The sequence below is a fragment of the Magnolia sinica genome, chromosome 17 (assembly GCF_029962835.1).
Source record: "Magnolia sinica isolate HGM2019 chromosome 17, MsV1, whole genome shotgun sequence".
In the NCBI taxonomy this organism is placed as follows: domain Eukaryota; kingdom Viridiplantae; phylum Streptophyta; class Magnoliopsida; order Magnoliales; family Magnoliaceae; genus Magnolia; species Magnolia sinica.
The window spans coordinates 58,972,311-58,978,564 of NC_080589.1; the positions used below are offsets into that span (position 1 = coordinate 58,972,311).

The following is a 6,254-nucleotide window of genomic DNA, read 5'->3' on the forward strand; positions in this document are numbered from 1 at the left end:
AGGGTGGATGGCATGGATTTCTAGGTAATGATGGTGTTGTCAGTGGATTGCCTGGAGATTCGTGGGATTGTTATATCCATGGATTGCTAAATCCAGTTTGTTTGGCGTGCCTGGCCAATCCCGAGATTAAACCTTATCGTCCCTTCCAATCCCTTAAACCAAACACGTCCCAGGCGAATTTGAAAGGATTAGGGTGGATTGGATGGGATTTAAAGGTAATGATGGTGTTGTCAGTGGATTGTCTTAAGATCCATGGGATTGGGATCAGATCACGACTCTGTTTGGCATGCCAGGCCAATCCCGGGATTTGACTTTCAATCCCTTCCAATACCATCCAATCCCTTCCAATCCAACCGGCCAAACGGGCCCTAAGGTTTCTCCTGGGAACTGCAGCTGGAGCAGCGATACGGGTATTCATCAAATGCATTTCTTTATTTCTTCTTCCTGGGAACCAGTTCTTTGATCATGCTATTGGTGCGAATGTTCCTCAATCTTGGTTTCTTCCAGTGAAGGCAACATCTGATTTGCTTCTCGTCCAGGTTAATGCTTTTCTTGAAGTTGATCTTGGTTACTTGGATGGAGCTTGAGCATTCTTAACACTTTTTTTTTTGTAGTCAGATCTTTATACCTTGGCCGATTAGTTTGAACATTGGACAGTTGACATGCTTTGGTATTTGGAAAAAAAAATGCAAACGAGTTGTTTGTTAAAATGCCAAAGAGATGTGATTTGTGGAAAATGGTATGCTTTCAGTTTGGTCTTTCTTTTTCCCATTGTTTATATGGATTCTTGCATGTATGCATGATCAACAATGTATGCATGCCTGTAAAATGATGGACAAATGTGTTAATGGGGTTTCTTTAAGCACATGCAAGTGAAAAAAAAAAACAACGCTAGAAGACTGTCTTTGAAAATCCTATTGTTCCTCTCCCTCCAAATCCTCCATAGGATCCCAAAGAAAACCAATCCCCAAATGAGGCATTGAAGATCCAGTTAATTTCAAACCTTCCTTAGAAGCAATTCCAATCAGACTTGGCCATAGCACAATGAATAAAAATATGATAGACTGATTCCAGTTCTGAATTGCACATGATGCATCTACCCATAGTACAAGGAATGTTTTGTGTGGATTGCATTTGAGTCCCTTTTTTTTTTCTCTACCCATGAGTCGACCCACATGGTTGTATGGTTGGATGACCTACATTGAAACTTGATGTTGTAGGACATGCCTTAACAATTGAAAGTGAGGCTTCTAGAAGAGGTGGGAGAGCACAATAGAGAACAGATTGTCTAAAAGCACGATATTTTCATGCCTTAGATTGTGTCATGAGTTTCTTCGGTTTGAAACTATTGATATATGGTTTTTTATTTGATTTCTTTGTTGATATATGTGTGGATGTGATCTTTTATATTTTATTTTTAAGTTTACGACTTCCTGGCTATTTATATGATGTTTTTGTTTATATGAGTGAATATTCCTTTGACACTGTTTATTGATTTTATAATGTGTTAGAAACTAGGAAGTATTCCTTGTGGTTATTTCATTTGATTATGCTAACTTAAATTTGATATGAATGCCAATGAGTTAATTTCAGTTCATTAATAAGTGCTCCAAATGTACTTTTAGAGTTTCCTACATACCTTCACATCTTTGCAAATCAATTTAATAAGTTCTCCACTATCCCTTCATGTTTTCTTTGGATTGCAAAAGAAAATTATTAGAAATGCTAGTGTTTTTATTTTTGAATTATGTTTTTCATTTGATTTATTTGGATGGAATTTCAAGGCTTTATAGTAATCAACTGCAATTTTATTTTCTCTTATTTGAGGCCTGTTTGGATGTACCCCGAAATGAGAATGATGTTGGAACTTGGGTGTTTGTTTTGGATGTTGGGTTTGATTTAGTTCAGAGGGGAGTAGTGCATTACTAGTTAGAAAATTATGCTCCATAACCATGGATGTCAAGGAACTCTTACTGAAGCTCAATTCTGTCAAAAAGTCGCTGAATCAGGCTAATTCTAATACAAGTTCGTCCATTGAAATGGCCACATTGAGCTTGTAAAAATGAAAGACATTGAGGTGAGTTTGTCTGAAAGAGAACCGTTTGTAGAGAAACATTTTTCAAGGAAGTCTTTTCATAAAAATTTCCCAAACCTCCCCTCGTCTTTTTTTTTTCCTCTCTAAATACTTTATTGGAAAATAGAAAATGTCACTTTCTCCTTTATTTTCCATGATCCCAAACTAGCCTTTAATTTCTTTCTTCTATCCATAGCCTTTACCCATTTTTCTGGTAGTGTTCTCTAGTGAGTAGAGCTCATGATTTGATTGGCTCAACGTGTTTCTATTTGATCATCATTCTCCTTTTTTTAGGTAAATTATTTTGATGGATGTATTTTATACAGGTGCTGATGTTGGTGGATTTTTTGGCAACCCTGAGCCTAAATTGCTAGTTCACTGGTATCAGCTAGGTACTTACTATCCTTTCTTTAGAGGCCATGCCCATCATGACATTAGAAGGAGAGAACCATGGTTGTTTTGGTAATATATTTATTTAGTTTAAAAGAATGTTCAAAATGGAAATTTATACTTTGCACTTATATTGCATTGTGCATATTAAATTGCTAGCCTCTGTACTGGTTCCTCATAGCCTCTTTCTTGATTTTATTTTTTTGATGTCTCTCTTAATAAAAGTTGTTGTCATATATTAAAACAAATAAACATAAATAAATCCATGGCAATATTTTTCTATCTAAGACACTAATTCTATCTCTATAGTTCCTTTTCTGTTTATATGCATCCTGTGTTATGCTAGCTTTAATGTGTAGATGTGCATTCAAATTTTAATACTTGATTCCTATTCAGACAAAGTAGAGATCTAATTCCTTCAAATTTGTATATGCACCATATAGGCTAGATGGGATGTACAAATATACCAAGGTTTGGTTGGTTCACCAAATGTAGCCAATCATTATGCAGAAGTACAGCTATACCAGGAGCGAACCTACTAAGCAATTCATTGTAGATTAATAAACCCTCTATCTGTGGTGTAAACTGTTTACATCCTCAAATGAAGAAATGTCAGGGTTATTTGTATTTTCATACATATGTACATAGGCATGCACATCTATTCCCAAGTCTGCATGCTTGTAGTGTGTAGTGAGTGGCATAGGCTACATAGTGTGTAGGGTAACTTTTAGATTTTTAATTACAATAATAGGAAAAATAGGGCAAATACTAAAAATAAAGATACTTCAGATTGTTTCTTGTGCAAGTCCTATTCATCAATACTTCAGATTGTAATTATTCTTCACTCTGCTTTCTGCTTTTTTCCTTTCCTTTTCTTGCCTTTTCTTCTTTCTTTTTCTTTTCTTTTCTAGCTTACCGTACTGATACAACCAGATATGGTTATTCATCTAGGATTTCTTTTTGATGGATCTACTTACACTTGTTTACATCAAGAAAATTTTAGCTCCGGAAAACATCTATTAACATCCTTTTGGAACTCAAGACTGCAAAAGATATTCATAAGACACTGATGTGCGATGCTCTTCACACTGTGATTGATTGACCTCATTGGTGGAGCCTGTACTTCCCTTCTTATAATTCTTCTAAAAATGTCAACAGTGGCCAGATTTGGTGTTATCTATTAAAGTATATGGATCTCTAATAACTTCAACTTCCAACAAGCATTTAATTTGGCAGGGTGCTATTTGTTTTAAAGTATAGGTTGATGTTGTACATTCTTGTATTGATTACTCAAGCATGACGGTTATGCGCATTCTTTCAGGTGGATGTTGCATGTGGGAGGGTTGGAGCTGCGTATTTTAGATTCAAGCATCTGGTACGTCTCTTGTCAAGAATGCACATGTGTAGTTCATCAAACAATATATTATGTAATATCGTGTGCATAATATCTATGTTGTAATTTCCCTCATGTATTTTGCTTAAAATTTATGTTTATGCATGATTCTCATGCATTGACATGGATTTGGGCAAAAAATGATCGAAATGGAAAATTTGAGAAAACATGAGAAATTTTCTTTTATAAAGTAAGTATTTAGGGCCAAGTGGTTATAAATTTGCTCCATTAAATTTGCTCAAAATTAATGGAGCAGACCCAGATGTGCGTCGGAGCTATCCGGATGAGCGGGGGTCCCTGGAGGTAGGAACCGCTGTTATGACCATGATGACCTAAACCAAAACCAAAACCTATAACCTAAACTTGAACTCATTCTCAAATCCCAAAACCTATAACCTAAACCTAAACCTTAACATAAATCTATAACCTATAACCTAAATCAAAACCTATAACCTAAAACCAAAACCAAAACCTATAACCTAAACCCGAACCCATTCTCAATTCCAAAAACCTATAACCTAAACCAAAACCTATGACCTAAACCAAGACTAAAACCTATAACCTAAACCCAAACCCATTCTCAAATCCCAAAACCTATAACCTAAACCTAAACTGTAACCTAATCCTATAACCTAAACTCAAATCCCTAAACCTTAACCTATAACCTAACCTAAACCTATACTTATAACCTAAAACTATTCCCAAATCCCAAAACCTATAACCTAAACCTAACCTCTCCCTAAACCTATAACCTAAACTCAATTCCCTAAACCTAAACCTACACCTAATCCTAATCTCAACTCCATAACCTAAACCTAAACCTAAACTTGAAAACCCAAACTTAAACCCAATCCCGAACCTGAACCCGATTTCCTAAACCTAAACCATAACCCATTCTCAATTCCCTAAAGCTATAACCTATAACCTAAACTTAAACCTAAACTTAAACCTAACCTAAACTTATAACCTTTTCCTAAACCTTTAACTTAAACCTAAACTTAAAACCTAAATGTACTCTAAAATCCTTAAACCCAAACCTACACCTAATCCTAATCTCAACTCCTTAACCTAAACCTAAACTTGAAAACCCAAACCTAAACCCGATCCCGAACCCGAACCCGATTTCCTAAACCTAAATCTTAACCTATAATCAAGTTCCCAAAAGCTATTACCTATAACCTAAATCTAAACCTTAACCTAAACCTAAACCAAAACCTATAACCTAAACCAAAACCTATAACCTAAACCTTAACCTATAACCTAAACTTAATTATAACCTATAGCCTAACCTTAACCTAAACCTATAACCTAAACCAAAACCAAAACCTATAATCATATGGTGAGATCATTTCTTTTGTGTCAATTTCATTCCTCTTTGAGTTTTTTTTAAAATTCATTAAGAAAAAAAAAGTGGTTATACGTGATGCACTTCTTTCACTGTCTTTCTTTTCCCCAATGGGCATTCTAATTTATGAATGACATGACTGTTTGTAGGATGATGGAATATACGAAGCTGTTGAAATTTCAGGGTGAAGTCGAGCACATTTCTCTAATGAAGCCAAAGATTTATATTTTCAGCATTATTGTAATTGTAACTATAATTGATTGTAATTGTAATTGATTGAATGAAGGATTGTAATTATAATTGATTGAATGAAGGATTGTAATTGAATGAATGAATGATTGTAATTGAATGAATGAATAATTGTACAGGTGGTAATTGAATGAACAAAGGATTTAATTTTTCAGTGGACAATATAGCTACGGATATTGACCATAGCCACTAATCAGACAGGTGTAGCATTTTCAATTTTGGCATATTGCTACGGACTTTCAGCTACAAATAATATCCGTAGCTGTTTGAAAGTTTTTGCTATAGATATAATTGTTACGGATTATATCTGTAGCTGTTTAACCTATAGCTACGGATTAAATCCGTAGCCATAGGTTCCAGATCTATTGTTACGGCACCTACGACGACAGTCGTGTTACAGACTAGCTACGGACTAAAACCGTAGCCATAGGTCTATGGCTATGGATTTTATCCGCAGCCTTTGCCCCTTTTTTTGGTAGTGCCGATTCACTATCGAAGGTTTTAAATTAGGTTCAACTCTAACCTTTATAAGTGTACACTCCCGCCGAAGGCCTAAATAAGGACTTACCATGTACTCACTCATGTCGATGGCCTACACAAGGAATTACCACGTACACACTCATGTCGGTGGCCTACATAAGGATTTACATACGTACTGACCCGTGCCGGTGGTGCAATGATCCTACACAAGTTTGAGTTATAAACTCTAAACTTATCCTACACAAGGAATAAGTGTTATGACTCTTATAATTGATAGCTTGTCGGATTGAGCTCATTTTGTATTGTCTTCTTAGGTTGCTTGA

At 35.4% G+C, this 6,254-nt stretch overlaps 1 long non-coding RNA gene across 2 annotated transcripts; it reads left to right on the forward strand.

The window, feature by feature from the left end:
- Positions 1-375: 375 nt before the first annotated feature.
- LOC131231945 (uncharacterized) lies at positions 376-645 on the forward strand. 2 transcript variants are annotated; one of them, XR_009164575.1, is made up of 3 exons: positions 376-410; positions 456-539; positions 615-645. It is a non-coding gene; the product is annotated as an uncharacterized LOC131231945 (long non-coding RNA). The 2 variants fall into 2 exon arrangements; XR_009164576.1 differs by having other exon boundaries at positions 619-645.
- The last annotated feature ends 5,609 nt before the right edge of the window (positions 646-6,254 follow it).